This window comes from Anabrus simplex, chromosome 4, assembly GCF_040414725.1.
Source record: "Anabrus simplex isolate iqAnaSimp1 chromosome 4, ASM4041472v1, whole genome shotgun sequence".
In the NCBI taxonomy this organism is placed as follows: domain Eukaryota; kingdom Metazoa; phylum Arthropoda; class Insecta; order Orthoptera; family Tettigoniidae; genus Anabrus; species Anabrus simplex.
In genome coordinates, this window is record NC_090268.1 from 388,354,716 (window position 1) to 388,371,267 (window position 16,552).

A 16,552-nucleotide genomic window follows, 5' to 3' on the forward strand; every position below is an offset into this window, starting at 1 on the left:
GTTTCCCAAAAGTTGCGAATTATCCCCGTGAGTTTGTCGATTACCTTGTTTCTTGCTTTTTTTTTTTTTTTTTTGCACATTTGGTGCAATTACTGAATCGTTACCTGGTTTCTTGATTATCTTTAGCGAATGTAAGATATGTCTAATTTCTTCCTTTGTGGGAGGTGACGTATCAGAATGGGCAGGCGCATTGTTTCCGAACGTGAACGTGTATTCTGGAGTTTTGCAGTTGAGGAGAAACTAGAAATAATTCGCCAGGATATGACAGTTGTCCTGGATATTGTAGACAACTTTACCATCTGATCCGTTAAAATCTAGATTTGGGGTACTCTATTTGCTGAGATTCCCTTTGATGGTCTTATATATAACTCGAGTATTGTTCTTCTTAAAGTCATCCTCAGTCTGTTTTAGCTGGTTCTTGTCGAAAGCACGCTTAACCCCAAGGATAGCTTTGACAGCACACTTTCTTGCGCCTAATAGATTGTCCTGATTCTTCTGTGAGTTCCATTTCTACCAAGCAAGCTGCCTTTGCCTCAAAGCGGCATCACATTTGCATGTCCACCATGGATGTTTTTTGCTTTGTTAATGGGGCCGTATTGTTAGCTGTCTTGAATCTTGCTTCATGTAGTTGCTCCCAATTATATGGATCTTGAGACTCGAGATTCTGAGTGAACTTTTTATTGGATCTGAGCTTCTCTGTGTCGAATCACTTGATTCTTTTCCACTTGATCTTCTTAGTGTTCCTTGGAAGAAGTTTTACCTTATTATTGGAGAGCTAATGTTCTGAGTCAAGGTTCGCACTTCTGGATTCGCACAGTTGTCCTGGATATTGTAGGCAACTTTACCATCTGATCCCTTAAAATCTAGACTTGGGGGACTCTATTTGCTGAGATTCCCTTTGATGGCCTTATAGAAAACTTGAGTATTGTTCTTCTTAAAGTCATCCTTAGTCTGTTTTAGCTGGTTCTTGTCGAAAACACGCTTAACCCCATGGATAGCTTTGACAGCATACTTTCTTGCGCCTGATAATTTTGATAGATTGTCCTGATTCTTCTGTGAGTTCCGTTTCTACCAAGCAATCTGCCTTTGCCTCAAAGCGGCATCACATTTGCATGTCCACCATGGATGATTTTTGGTTTGTTAATGGGGCCGTATTGTTAGCTGCCTTGAATAATGCTTCATGTAGTTGCTCCCAATTATCTGGATATTCAGACTAGGGATTCTTAGTGAACTCTTTATTGGATCTGAGCTTCTCTGTGTCGAACCTCTTGATTCTTTTCTACTTGATCTTCTTAGTGTTCCTTGGAATAAGGTTTACCTTAATATTGGAGAGGTAATGTTCTGAGTCAAGATTCGCACTTCTAAAAACTTCGCCGTTATGGATCTCCTGTTGTGCTTTTTTACGATGGCAACATTATTTATTTGGAACTCGCCAAGGATGAAGTTTAAGGATGCCCAAGTTTTCAGTTTTATGGGCAAGTGTTTGAAGGCATTTGACTTTTAGGATGAGATTAAATACCTTGCAAAGTACTATGTGTCTCTCTCCATTTCTATTTGTTCTTCGGTGAGCAGGATACTTTCCCACGATATTCTGGAATTTTATTTCTCTACAGATTTGCACATTACAATCACCAAGCAGAATGACTTTATGCTTCTCTGGAATTTTACAGATGATATTTTCCAGTTTCTCCCAGCATTCATCTGTTCTGTCTTGGAAAGGTGAGGGTTGAGACCCGGCTGTTAAGAGAGAAAAATGTGTTACGGATTCGGGGAATATTTTGTTGTCAATGAGTCCATTACTAAGGTGAGGAATATTTCTCGCTATGCACTTGCCTGGCTTACCCTTTAACCTGTACTCCTGAGATTCAAAGGCATGTTCATCCATAAAACTCGCTTCCTGAATTGCTGCAATAAGGATTTGTTGTTGTGAAAGGATTTCGGTGAGATGTTTCAGTTTGCAGGGTGAGTTGGCGGTGTGGTTAGGGGCGCGCAGCTGTGAGCTTGCATCGGGGAGGTAGTGGGTTCGAACCCCACTGTCGGCAGCCTTGAAATTTTTTCCCGTGCTTCCCCATTTTCATACTAAATGCTGGGGCTGTACATTCGTTAAGGACACGGCTGCTTCCTTCCCACTCCTACGCCTTTCCTATCCCATCGTCTCCATAAGACCTGTCTGTGTCGGTGCGACGTAAATCAAATTCTGTCAAAAAAGACAAGGAAGGCCAAATTTTCAAGACAAATTCCTCACACGAAGGAAAAGAATATATGTATAAGGACATGGGTTCGGAAACACTTTATTTTCCATGTTAGAACTCGTATTCTGCATATTACATTAGTCATGGAAAACACACAGGTACAGAATGTACCAGAATATCAAATGAAATTCCTTTCTACGTGAAATTTTCAGTCAGCCTCGATAAATGCATGAACTTGCCGTCGCAATGAATCCCTTATGCGCTGATGTGTCCCTGGAGTACTGAGGATGGTTTCGCATCCTTTCACAATACGGGCCAGAAGAGTCTCTGAATCTTGCAGCCCTAGAGTATTCGATACAAAAGAGCTATCAAATGCCCCCACAAATAAATGTCCAGTGGATTTAGGTCAGGAAAGCGTGGTGGCCAAGTTTTCATCTCTACCTATGCACCTGAGATGGAATCTGTTATTTAGAAGTCGAAGATAACAAGAAAGACATCAACGAATTCCGCTGGAATCAATCCCAGGGAACAGCTTGCCTGCCAATACGTCCTTGGCCAACCGTGCGCTATTTGATGCGGCACGCAAAAGCCCAAATGCGTTTGCAGATTTATTAGAGTGTTCATTCGCATGGTAGGTTGCAAAGAAGTTCCGTTGCTTGTGTTTGAAATAGTATTTAAGAGTCTCCGATACTCCGAGCGTGTCGGTGCATGCTCCTCAGAATCCGAAAGCCTGCATGCGTCATTCAAAGCGATAGTGGATTGGCTACCACCTGGGGTGCTATCTTCTGCTGAACGTCCCTCCACGCTTTTGACAGTTGAGAAACTGTTTATTGGGGCCCGCGGTGTTTCACACCGATCAAGTTATACCGAGGCCGTGAGCCTTGGAGAGAGCTTGATGTTCAGTTCAGGCTGGCACTTCCTCCATACCTCACGCTTCGGTTTTCCAGCGGGTACTCGGGTGGCTGATTGAAGTGGTTTCCCACTGGCGATGGGTGCACCACGTCCCTACGCCTATTACTATTATTATTATTATTATTATTATTATTATTATTATTATTATTATTATTATTATTATTATTGCTATTACGGTGCCGAGGCTAATGGATAGTGGAATCCATTATCTTCTACTCCTAAAACGGCCTACTTGATCTCTATGGAGATGGATTTAGTTTGTCTTGATTGGGTTTGTAGCATTTGAAATCGTAAATCCTCTAAATAAAATTGTAGGGGTTCCGCTGTCTAATGCTATTGTTTTTCCCCTCTTAATTTTGGTATATTTATCCGTTTTAGGTAACTCGAGATAATATAAATAGCTTTCAGCTTTCGTGTTTGTTTGTTTGTTTGTTTGTTTGTTTGTTTGTTTGTTTGTTTGTTCCCCACCGAGAGTAAACGGCTGAATAGATCTCGACCAAACTTGATATTTAGAAACTACTTAACCAGGAGTATCTTTCGATATGGATATCATTCAAAAATCACTGAACAGACTAGGGGTTTATAGGAAGACAAGAAGAGTTTTCTCAATTTTCTTTTACGCTATTGATCATATCCCGAACTGATTATACCTAGGTATATCGACCATTCACAAGGGGTTTATAGGAAGACAAGAAGTTTTTTCAATTTTCTTTTACAATATTGGCTATATCTCGACCTGATTACTCTATTAATTATATGTAAAACCTGTGGATTATATGTGAAACACCCCTTCATTTTAAATAATTTTTGTTATCTACGTAATTTCAATTACTCTTTAAATTACGGAGAAAATTACTATTTTCTACGGGCTTCATTCTCTTCAGCCATTGAAGGACACACTCGCAGACCTACAGTTATCTGAATGATCCATACCAGGAGAAAATCAGAGGATGCAAAATATTTCATTCTGCTTGAAAATCAACCCCACCTAATGTAACTGAACACCGAGGAAACATGAGGTAGAACTTTTCCATTTAGTGTAGGTCTGTCTATCTGTCTAACTGGTTATCTATATGTTTGTATATTCCTAAAAGTGGAAAACTGCTGGACTTATTTCAACCAAACTATGTATTTGGAATTTACTCACTCAGTATTGTGTTATCCGGTGCATATGATGTCATGGTAATCACATGGAGTTGGTATTTATAGGAAGATTATTCTCAAACATTTTCGTTAACATTAGGTTTTCTAAAGAAACTTTTAAGAATATGTTATCTCCGTTCCCTTATGCCGTGAACGTAGTCATCCTATGACGGATAATAACTCAGATGATTACGAAAATTTGGAATTTTTAATCCACGTCCCGTAGGACGTGTCGTGCATGTCACTTCAAGGCGGGGGATAACGGGAAAAACTAAAGACCCAGTTCACACTTTTAGATAGAGCATACATTAAGGGAGGTATCCCCAACGTCAGAGCGCCACGTCAGTTGTCCGAGATAAAATGTGCAACCTGAGAACGACGGAAAATTTAGCATAACTTCGGACCAGGAAAGGTACCGTACAATTAATTCGAAAATATCCTGATTCTTCCTCAAATTTGTTCAGCCTCATATAATATTTCCCCTTCCTGCAACGCGATTTCGTAGGAAAATATGATTTTAACTTGTCGCACTGAACGTGCAAATAGAGGTAAGCTTGTCGCATAAATTCCTGAAGGAAACATGTAATTTACTACAACGTAGCGTGTGAAGAACGGGTAAAAACGCAAGTAGAGTCTAAATGTCAGCTCCAATGAAACGTTCCTTCCAAACTACAAAAAAATATATATTTATATTAAATTAAAAATTCAAGCGATTGTTTAGACTTCAAGATATGATACTTTACAATGTGAAATGCAATCTGTAGAGCATTTAAAGTATTATCTTGAAGGCTACATTATTGCTGTGTTTATAAAACCTACACACAATATTGTACATTTTTAATACAATTAAAGCCCACAAAACTGCTATAAACACAAAAGGCTGTATAACATGTTCTCATATTATTTCAGTACATTTCCCGATCAGTATTATCCCTTTGTGAACTTTTCCCATGAAGTGAAGTAATGTTTCATTTGCTATATCAGTGTATGTACACAAAGACCGAAAATCCGTTCCATTAGAAGGACTTCTCTTATCACGGCCTCTCATGCGTTACAATCTCTGCCGTGAACGGCTGGGTCTCTGCGTGACTGGTCTGATTATCAACGTCTCTTTGTTTACTTCGCTTGGAGTATTGTTTCCACGAGGAGAAAGAACAAAGGCACAGGCAATTTATATGAAATCACATTTTAAACCTTTGTATTGATGCTTCGCATTTGTCTGATATTAGAGCTACATATCGTCGTTACGCCTCGAAATACCGTTATGTGACAATGCTATAGGAGAAATACTGACCGGCAGCACATGTATCACTTCGGATGAAAATTCGTTGATAGAGTTGCAGTATTGAACTTTGGATGACAGAGCGCATCTATCTGCTTCATCCACCCTAACCCCATTAGAATGGAACTCCTATCATAAATTGAAATTGATAAAATAGCTAATGTCATCACCAAGAAACAGACCATTCTGGACAACAAATTCAACACATTTATGCGCAATAAGAAATCTGGTAAAAATTCGCCTTCACATAATAGGCATACTAATGAGTCCCTCCCGAAAAACTTGATCTTGTAGTTCAAATAGATGTTAGCTTTATTTTCTTGGTTGTCATAGTTATTGCATAAAATGAATTTCATTTATATCCATCCAGATAGCCTGCAGACATTGCAGTGCTATATGGTCAGATTGATGACATCCTCTGCCATTTTGCTTGGATTTCATTAAAATGGGGAACTAAAAATAAATATTGGAACCCTGGTTGGTTTTGAATTTGTCCTTCGCCGAGTTGCTCGGATATATTTAATACAGTTTCTTTCTGTCAACGACTGTATATTACTGCCTAAAATTAAGAACAGCCCAAAATACAGTACTCACTTTCATGCATTATCAAATATGTATATAAGTAGACAGAGAAGAATTTACGTCGCTACCGGTACAAAACCTCCTATGTGAAATATTTTAGCTTAGAACTTTGGCCGGTAAGGTTCTCTCATCTAAGGTGCAATATTGTGTGCATATGCTAAAGGTATTCTCGCTCTTCATAATGTATGTGCTGCGGGTCAGTATATCTAAAAAAATATCATCACATAGGAGGTTTTATCCCAGCAACGACGATAAAAATGGTTATGATGTATTGAACGCTGGGTTCAAGGTAAAACTCAAAAATATAAATGTAATAAATTATCCGAACTCTGGTTATCATTTATTACCATAAATTGCTCCCTGCCGTGCTAATTAGTTCGGACTCAACTTAGCATGTTTAATCCTGGCTCAGTCCGGTGGTATTTGAAGGTGCAGATTTACTGGCACGTTAAAGGAATCCCGCGGGAAAAATTCCGGCACGTCATTGTCTCCGGAAAACGTAAATTAGTTAGTGGTTCGTAAAATCAATCTGTCTGTGGATCAGTGGTAGAGTGTCGGCCTCGGGATACCGGGGCATGTAAAAGATGTCCGCTGACACATCTGGTGTTCATCCGACAAAATTCATAGACGCTCAAGAGAGATTCCGTTTGCTCTGCCATCTAGTAGGACTAGAATAAAACGAGACTTCGAAATTGATGAGCAGCAGCCAGACGGATATTATTATTATTATTATTATTATTATTATTATTATTATTATTATTATTATTATTATTATTATTATTATTATTATTATTATTATTTTGCTAGTTGCTTTACCGGGCGAGTTGGCAGTGCGTGTAGAGGCGCGCGGCTGTGAGCTTGCATCCGGGAGATAGTAGGTTCGAATCCAACTATCGGCAGCCCTGAAAATGGTTTTCCGTGGTTTCCCATTTTCACACCAGGCAAATGCTGGGGCTGTACCTTAATTAAGGCCACGGCCGCTTCCTTCCAACTCCTAGGCCTTTCCTATCCCATCGTCGCCATAAGACCTATCTGTGTCGGTGCGACGTAAAGCCCCTAGCAAAAAAAAAAAAAAAAGCTAGTTGCTTTACGTCGCACCGACACAGATAGGTCTTATGGCGACGATGGGACAGGAAAGGGCTAGGAGTGGGAAGGAAGTGGCCGTGACCTTAATTAAGGTACAGCCCCAGCATTTGCCTGGTGTGAAAATGGGAAACCACGGAAAACCATCTTCAGGGCTGCCGACAGTGGGGTTCGAACCTACTGTCTCCCGAATACTGGATACTGACCGCACTTAAGCGACTGCAGCTATCGAGCTCGGTACGGATATTTATTACTATTATTATTATTATTATTATTATTATTATTATTATTATTATTATTATTATTATTAGAATACTATTTCTTGGAAATATGTACCTGTGAATCAGAACGCCATGGTGTATTTACAATGTCAACATAATAATAAGTCATTAGCCGGGATGATTGGCTCAGTCAGTTGAGGCGCTGGCCTTTTGACACCAAACTAACAGGTTCAATCCTGGCTCAGTCTGGTGGTATTTGAAGGTGCGCAAGTAAGTTAGTCTCGTGTTGGTAGATTTACTGGCACATAAGAGAACTCCAGCGGGACTAAATTCTGATACCTCGGCGTCTCCGAAACCGTAAAAGTATTTAGTGGGGCGCAAAGCCAATAATATTATTATTATTAATAAGTCATTGTACTACTCGAGTTCAATCTCCTCTAGATTTAAGTGTTACCGCAATGGATTTTTAAATCGTCAGTGTAAAACTGTGTGCACTGTGTGCTTGTATATTTAAAATGTTAGGCTAGTAGTAAATCATTGTACCGCTCTTTCTCAATGTACCGTAGAACTTAGCCTAAAGGTATTATACATATTTAAGGTATTTATGTGGTGCTATTTCTTATTATTATTATTAATATATTATTAGTTTTCACGTCCCACTAATCATATGTATGGTTTTAGGAGACGCAGAGGTACCACAATTTTGTTCCGCAGTAGTTCCTTAATGTACCAGTAAATCTGCTGACACGAGGCTGACGTATTTGAGCAGCTTCAAATACCACAGGACTGAGCCGCGATCGAACCGGCTAACTTGAGCTCAGAATGCCAGGGCTCTACGAACTGAACTACTCAGCTCGGCTGATGCTGTTATATTTATAATCTAAGGTAGTAGGAAGTCAATGTACCTCTCAATCCAGAGTAAGTCGTACTGATAACGCATTGGAAATATTTAAGCCATTTCTGTATTTTTACGTTATTGCCTGGTAATTGTTGTAGTACGCTATATGTAATGGAATATTTTTACTTCCTGCAAATATCATATTAATATCTAAGCAATTTCTTTTAATTGTCAGGGTTTTAATTGTTTCTTGTTTTCATTTAGGCCTACATGTAGTAAAACGAAATTTATTTGTTATTTTTCTTATAATTCATTGGCTTTACGACACACCGACGATGGGATAGAAAGGGATAAGGAGTTGGAAGAAATCGGCCGTGGCCTTAATTAAGGTACAGGCCCAGCATTTTTCTGGTGTGAAAATGGGAAACAACGGAAAAAAACATGTTGAGTGCTGCCGACAGTGGGTTTCGAAGGTACTATCTCCCGTACAGCCAACACTTGCTCGGTACGAAATTTCTTGTTTCGATATAATTCCTTGCGAGATTTTATTTTTATGCACTTATTTGTTATTGCTGTTTTGTAATTATTTTATTTTATTTTATTGTGATATTACTGTAAGCCTTGTCTCCAGGATAGTTCACAATTTCAATGTGTTCGTTAAAAATAATAATAATATAATTAGTGTAAGCATTGTAGTTTTCTGTATGGTTGGCAAGGTTCAATCTCTGGATCTTGGACCTTGATTATAATCGTTTGAGGGATTGCAAGAGGGTGTTCTCAGCCTCGGGTAATAGACTTATACACTAGCAGAGTAGGGGCGAAAATTCCATTCGGGCGCATAAAAAATGTTTTTCCTTTGTTTACTCCCTTCAGCTACAGGCAAATGCAGGGTGGTGCCCATCATATTGGCCAATGCCACTTTCTTCACAATTCTAGCCTCAGTTAATAAATACACACTTTTCCTTCTACCGCATTTCTCTCACTCTGGCAGTGACCCGTAGCGTTCTAGGTCCCAGATATAGTCTTCGGACAGTTTTTCGGACGAATGCCCTTCCGTACTTACACGTAATGTGGATGGTTTATTATTATTATTATTATTATTATTATTATTATTATTATTATTATTATTATTATTATTATTATTATTATTATTATTATTATTTAACGACATTGAAAATCTTATTATAAGCATTGTACATCCATTTGAACATCTGACCGTGGTAAAAAATTGTATCAAAAGTAGAATGCAATGGTTCTAAAGTAATTATCAATACAAGAATTAAAAGTAAAATATTCCTTTCAAGGAAGAAGTGTAAGCGAGCGTCCCCATTACACTCGTAGCATTCTCTCTCTGCATAACGATAACTATGCGCTGCAGAAGATACTCAGTGGCACGGGAGTAATTTATGATGTGAACAATCACTACTGATCTGCATTTAGGACAGTCGCCCAGCTGACAGATTCACTGTCTGTTGTTTTCCTAGCCTTTCCTTAAATGATTGCAAAGACATTGGAAATTTATTGAATATCTTCCTTGGTACGTTATTCGAATTCCTAACTCACCTTCCTACGAACGAATATTTGCCCCAATTTGTCCTCTTGAATTCCAACTTTATCTTCATATTGTGAACCTTCCTACTTTTAAAGACGCCACTCAAACTTATTCGTGTATTAATGTCATTCCACACCATCTCTCCACTGACAGCTCGGAACATACATCTTAGTCGAGCATCTCGTCTCTTTCTCCCAAGTCTTCCCAGCCCAAAATTTGCACCATTTTCGTAACGCTACTCGTTTGATATTCAGTAGCAGTAGCCCAATTTCAGGGACGATCTTCTTTTCATCGGAACACCGTGGCCCGAAATTTCCACAGTAAACGCGACGAAAATTTAATTGTCGACAATTCATCGATATTTCTTCCTCTTTAAAAGAACGGCTGTTTCTGCTGCTAACCCAGCTACTTAAGAAGTGGTTGGTAAATATGTAGTATCCACGCAAGTTGCATCTCACATTAAGGTTTTTCCGTCCTTCTAAGACGTTTACCATCGGATCGACTGGTTCCTATAGGTTTAAAATAGCTAGAATGCCGTCGGAGATCAATTATGTCATTCATTGACAAATGTCTCGAAAGCCTTCCCAAACTTTCACGGCAACTTAAACCATCGTGTCCTCTTTGATCCACAACGACATCGCAGATGCAGATATGCTGAAGACATATCGTCGTTGTGCCTAAAAATAGCTATGCGATAATAGTTCAGCTTGGAACTCTGACCAGACATGGTCTGCCATCTAAAGTTCAGTGTTGTTTGATCTGCAACTCTACAATGGGACCGCCGGGCGAGTTGGCTGTGTGGTTAGGAGCGCGCAGCTGTGAGGTAGCATCTGGGAGATAGTCGGTTCAAACCCTACTGTCGGCAGACATGAAAATGGATTTCTGCGTTTTCCCATGTTCATACCAGCCAAATGCTAGGGTTGTACCTTAATTAAAGTCACGGCCGCTTTCTTCCAACTCGTAGGCCTTTCCTATCCCATTGCCGCCACACGATCTATCTGTATCGGCTGTGACGTAAAGTAAATTATGAAAATAAAAATTTTAAAACCATATCGTGGGACTAAACCAATGGTTCGTGGATCCGTGTAACGTTGATTGCAACTCAGTTTTTCTGAAAATCTAGAAGAATGAATGAAACTGTGGTTTGTTCAGAGTTGGCCATTCCTGGAGAGCTTCTAGCAAATGGTACACCTCCATTTGACCCCAGTGAAAATAGACTTTGACTTGACGAATGCGAGAACTCCATAAGTCGAAGCAATAAATGCATATAAGCTCATGTAAGTTGTTTTACTAATACCAGCCCACCACATCTTATAGCCGAACTTACCGAGGTCCAATTGTGATCGTCTAACGAAATGTTTAAAATACATTCACGACAATTTCTCAGCAGAGAATCAGCTTCCCATGAGAAGTGGAGGAAACAAACACACAGGGGTAGTCCGCATCAAGAAAGTTAATTTCGGGACTTCGAACCAGTAATTGTTGAAGGATGTAATCAGGTTCGTGTGTTAAAACAAGCGGAAACACCCAATATACGAGTGCGAGGAAATAACCAGTGGCAATTTGAAACCCTCGATCCAGTCAGAAGTTGGACTTGAGACTCTCTGAACTACAGGAATCATTCAGTAAAGAATCCGAGCAACTAACTGCAAATACACATCGACAGAGGCTTTAAGAAAATAAATTCTCACATGCACAATTTACGGCTTCATGATCGAGATGTCGCAAAAATCTTAATAGATCTATACCCAATCCTCCTCCAGGAATTGGTACTCATTTTCGGTGTAGGGTGTGCGAATTTCAAGGCCATATGCCTTTTCAGAAGTGTACAACTCGGAATCGAACCCACGTCCTTCCGAATGATCCAAGAATGTCTGTGTCTGTTCTTCCTGGGAATATGCATAGCCTAAAATATAAATAGATTTAGGATATCAGGAAAGAACTTCACTTTCCTTAGGTTTGCAGGTCTCGTTTTCGAGATGTCCATCGCATCGTACATACAGTGGCAACAACAGCAACAACAAAGACGAAAAATTCCACAAAACACTAAAGAATATCGTCGCTGGAACGGTAAAAGGTTGTATTCCACAATACTCTTCCTATCCGTTATTCTCCTTAAGACTGGTCACGCCTCCCAGCCACATATGGATACGCAGTCCATCAGAACAATGTCCGTTGTGTTCGTTTTCCTATGACGATGATTAAACGAAAATGAACCTTACATGCATTGTACACTAGGAGTGCGTAAATACGTAATACAAACGTGCATTCCTACAGTACGGTACTGTAAGGTTCATTTTCCTTTACACATGGGCATATGAAAATGAACACAACAAAATTTGTTCTGATGGACTGCATATCCATACGTGGCTGGGAGGCGTGGCCAGTCTTAAGGAGAATAATTGATAGGAAGAGCTTTGTGGAATACAACCTCTTGCCGTTCCAGCGACGATATTCTTTTAAATAAAAACTGGAGTAAACACTGTAAGAACCACAATCTTTCAAAAATAAAATCATTTATTTATGTATTTTTTGTGTGGAAGCTGTAAGTTTATTCATTGCACAGAATGTATGAATCATTTCCTGACGCAATAAGTGATCGGCAATCTACAATGCAAGTAGGACTAAATGAACAAATAATAATAATAATAATAATAATAATAATAATAATAATAATAATAATAATAATAATAATAATAATAATAATAATAATAGCTTTTTCTTCTGTGGCTTTTCCCCATACCCGTATGGACGCGAATGTGAACTGTACTTTACACGTGGATTTCGCCCTATTTTTTGACTAGATGCCCTTCCTGACGCCAAATCCTACGTGGAGGGAAGTAATCACAGTTGCGTGTTTCTGTGATAGTTGGTAGTGTAGTGTGTTGTCTGAATATGAAGAGGATAATTTTAGGACATATAAAACACCCAGTCCACGAGCCCTGAAGAATTAATCAGATGCGATTAAACTTCCCGACACAGCCGGGAATCGAACCTGGGGATCGCTGAACCGCAGGCATTGTATTCATTGCAGTGGAGATCATCGGGGCAACAGCAAATTCTCTATTAGAGTCAATAATGGAATCTTACACATTTCACGGGATTGGCACTTATACATGTACTGTATTTCCCATACTTTTCATTGTATGGGGAACTAGTACAGCACAATAGTGTCTACATTGTCACATTACATATTATCACATTATCAAATATACGTACCTCTCTGGCGTAACAAACTTATTATTAATATTTACAAGGCGGACACAAGATGCTGGTTAGCCTGTATTTCCACAGAAATCAACATACACTTACACAATACACAAATAATAAACTCAAAATATGGTGGAGCATTATCCCTGTAAATACACAATAAACACACTTTAATGCTCACCACAAAATCTGTGACCCGTCTCAGGTCTCCTGGTGTCGATCCAAGGATGTCCATACCAGTCGCGTATCAAACCACGCCGTCTTGACTTCGAGGTGCTATCTGAAAATCCCTACTACGGTCTATTGGAGGGAGTACATCACATATCGGCTCAATGAAACACATAGCCTTAAATTATATTAAGTTTTGTCATCATAAGTTTTCCTGTGAAACCGATCGCAAAACGATACACTGAATTTCTTGTTGCAGGCTCCCTCTGAAGAAACCTCCTGCCAATTTATTTTTATAGCATATAGCTAAGATCCTACTCGTAATAAAAATACCTACCCATTTACTATGCTGTGACAAGCAGATAAATGGACTAAATTAGAAATGAAACTAATAAAAGGCATTATATACCGACCGGAGTGACTGCCATGATAACGCTATACAACTATGAAGTCAAGCTCTGTATTCGGGAGGCGAGTGGGTTCGCACCACACCGCTGGCAGTTCTCAGAATGGTTTTCTTTGGTTTCTCATTTTCACTTCCAGGCAAATGCTGGGACAGTTTCTATTCATAGACCACACCCGATTCATTCCATCTCCTTACCCAATTCCATTCACCATTATTCATTTCAACTCAATTAGCTTCTCCAATGAGATTGACGTCAGGAAGGGCATCCGGCCTTAAAAACATGGCATATAATTTAATCTGACCTCATCCCGTCGTCATATCACGAAACGGTGCATACATAGGCCATCATTTGTCTGGTTTTATATAAAATCCAAGTAGCAGGTTTGTATTCAAAAAGTACAGAAATAATCCGCCTCTGTGATGTAGTGGTTAGTGTGATTAGCTTGCCACCCTTGAAGGCCCGGCTCTGCCACGAAATTTGAAAAGTGGTACGAGAACTGGAACGGGGTCCACTCAGCCTTAGGAGGTCAACTGAGTAGAAGGGGTTCGACTCCCATATTAACCATCTTCGCAGTGGTTTTTCGTGGTTTTCATCCTGTTCTCCAGGCAAATTTCGGGATGGTACGCTGCTTCCTTCCCTCATCCTTTCCTATGCGTTCCTCTCTTCCCATCCACCACAAGGCCCCTGTTCAGCATAGCAGGTAAGGTGGCCTTGACGAGGTAATGGTCCTCCTCACCAGTTGTATCCCCTACCAAATGTCTCATATTCCAGGGCATTGCCCTAGACGGGGTAGAGGTGGGATCTCCCGCTCAGTCCGGGGGAAAACAAGCCTGGAGCGTAGACGAATTAAGTAGTAATAAATACAGAAAGAATACTGTTTTGCATATAAAGATGTGTTATGATTAATATCCGTTCAACTCCGTATAAACACATCACATGCGCAAATGTAGTGTGTATGGAACATTGTTTGTTAAACAATGTATGATACATGCGTATATAATTCGTTGTGAACCCTCCTAACTAAATCCTACTGCGTCATCCTGTATGTACTGTGTAAGTATACGCTGTTTATGTACTAGACTCTGCTTACTGTGATATGTTCTGTTCCGATAGTCGCTTGTTCTCGCCGCTCAGTATAATGGCGCCGTCCGCCGTTTAATTGCCGACCAAACAACATCAAGCGTGGTGCATGATTAGTGCCCCATAATAACCTTAATTAAAACTTTGATTAATAACCGCTAAATTGAGTGTTAAATTCATTACACAAAGTGAATAAATTGAAGATTAATTAACCATTGATAATCTAAACTTGGGAGGCCGAGGCTTAACAAGGTTAAAATTTGCATTTGAGGACGGAAAAGCACTTCACGTTGGCAGTAAACGCAATTAATGCAAGAGGGAGGGAATGTTGTTCGTTTAGAAGCTAACGTGGGGTAAATGAGAGGATTATGGGGTGGGGCACAGAAGGGGTTGAGAGGGAGTTACTTGTTGAGTTGCTGGGTAGGGATAGAGGATGGGAAGTACAAGAGGACAAGGAGAGCAGTTTCATGCTGTACTGGACCTCGCTAACATATGGACCAGTTTACGTCTTAAGGTTATTGGTCAGTGGGGGTAATAAGCCTGCTTAATCTTCTCACCAGGCATTCAAATAGGTGTCCTTAAACTGTCCTAGCTTGTGGAATTACGTCTATTTCAGAGTAATTTTATACTTTATCTCCTGTACGTCGGAGTACTTGTTATTAAATTCTTCGCTTCACGTCTGAAATAAGTCTTCCAGATTACAACTTTAAATAAGAAGCAGTTTTTTCCCCTTTGACTTCCAGTGCACTTTTTGCATGGTCATGTTCATTTTTCTGAATTTATCACTTTAAATTAATGAGCGGGGGAAGAAAATTATCACTGCGACAGTAGTACGGCCTTTCGCTGTGCCTAGGCAAACATCTGCCGATAGAGAAATCTCACGGAGATTAGTTGGACTAGACTATGACCACTTAATTTATTGGTGTATCACAAAATGTCACTACTATTGTGTGTCCTAAGTTGAGTATTGTTTCTATATTACGTGGCCTAGCCTGGGCATTTGTCTTTGTTTCTAAGTTGTCACCACTGTAATGATCAAACCAATCAGCTCTCTGCCTTATGATTTCATTATAATGAATCAGACTACTGACTAATTACGTAAAAATCTGCATCCAATCCGTCCCTTTATATACAGCCACTTTGAGCTTAATACGACTGTCTTGATCTGCACTTCGAAAGGGGAACATAGAGTGAGGTCTTCTCCTGGAGACAAAGGATGAGGCTGGGGCTAGCTGCAATGTGGTAGGCAGCTATGTGACCTAAACATACGTTTATACGTGTGCGAAGGGAAGGTAACAGCGTTCCCATCTAGCATGTAACAGTTAGGGCGTGCTGCGACTATCTTAATTTTAATGTAGGCTTCTACGTTAGTAGTTTAGGTTTTCTACGGACATGATGTAAGCCTCTTATGGGGACTAGGTAAATGTAAATAATAATGACGTGTAGCCTCCGAAAAGGCCTGGTGCACGTCTTCCGAGCTGACGCCGTACAGGCGACCTGCACGTCTTTGAGGATGGGGCCCTACTTGTGATGAATTCTAATGCTAAAGACGTCCCATACACCCAGCCCCCGAGCCGTTGGAATTAACCAATGAAGGTTAACATCCCCGACCCAGCCGGGAATCGAACCCGGGACCCTCTGGACCGAAGACCAGCATGCTAACCATTTAGCCATAGAGCCGGACTAGGTAAATGTAAGAACGTACGAGTGTGTGCCCTAGTTACCCTTATTCGCTTTTCTTTCTGGTGACTAAAGTTTGCAAACTCTAAATTTTCTATTCTGAGTTTCGGATTGTACCTTTTTCTTCTAATCTATATTAAATTAAAATGTGGAAATAAAAATTCAGTCTGGCATATGCATAAGCTGTGATGCACAGAACTTG

At 39.9% G+C, this 16,552-nt stretch overlaps 1 protein-coding gene across 1 annotated transcript in view; it reads right to left on the reverse strand.

Annotated features, from left to right (window-relative positions):
• The window catches only part of LOC136872289 (retina and anterior neural fold homeobox protein 2-like), a 381,631-nt gene that overhangs the window by 86,360 nt on the left and 278,719 nt on the right, over positions 1-16,552 (reverse strand). The gene's annotated exons all lie outside the window — the stretch shown is intronic.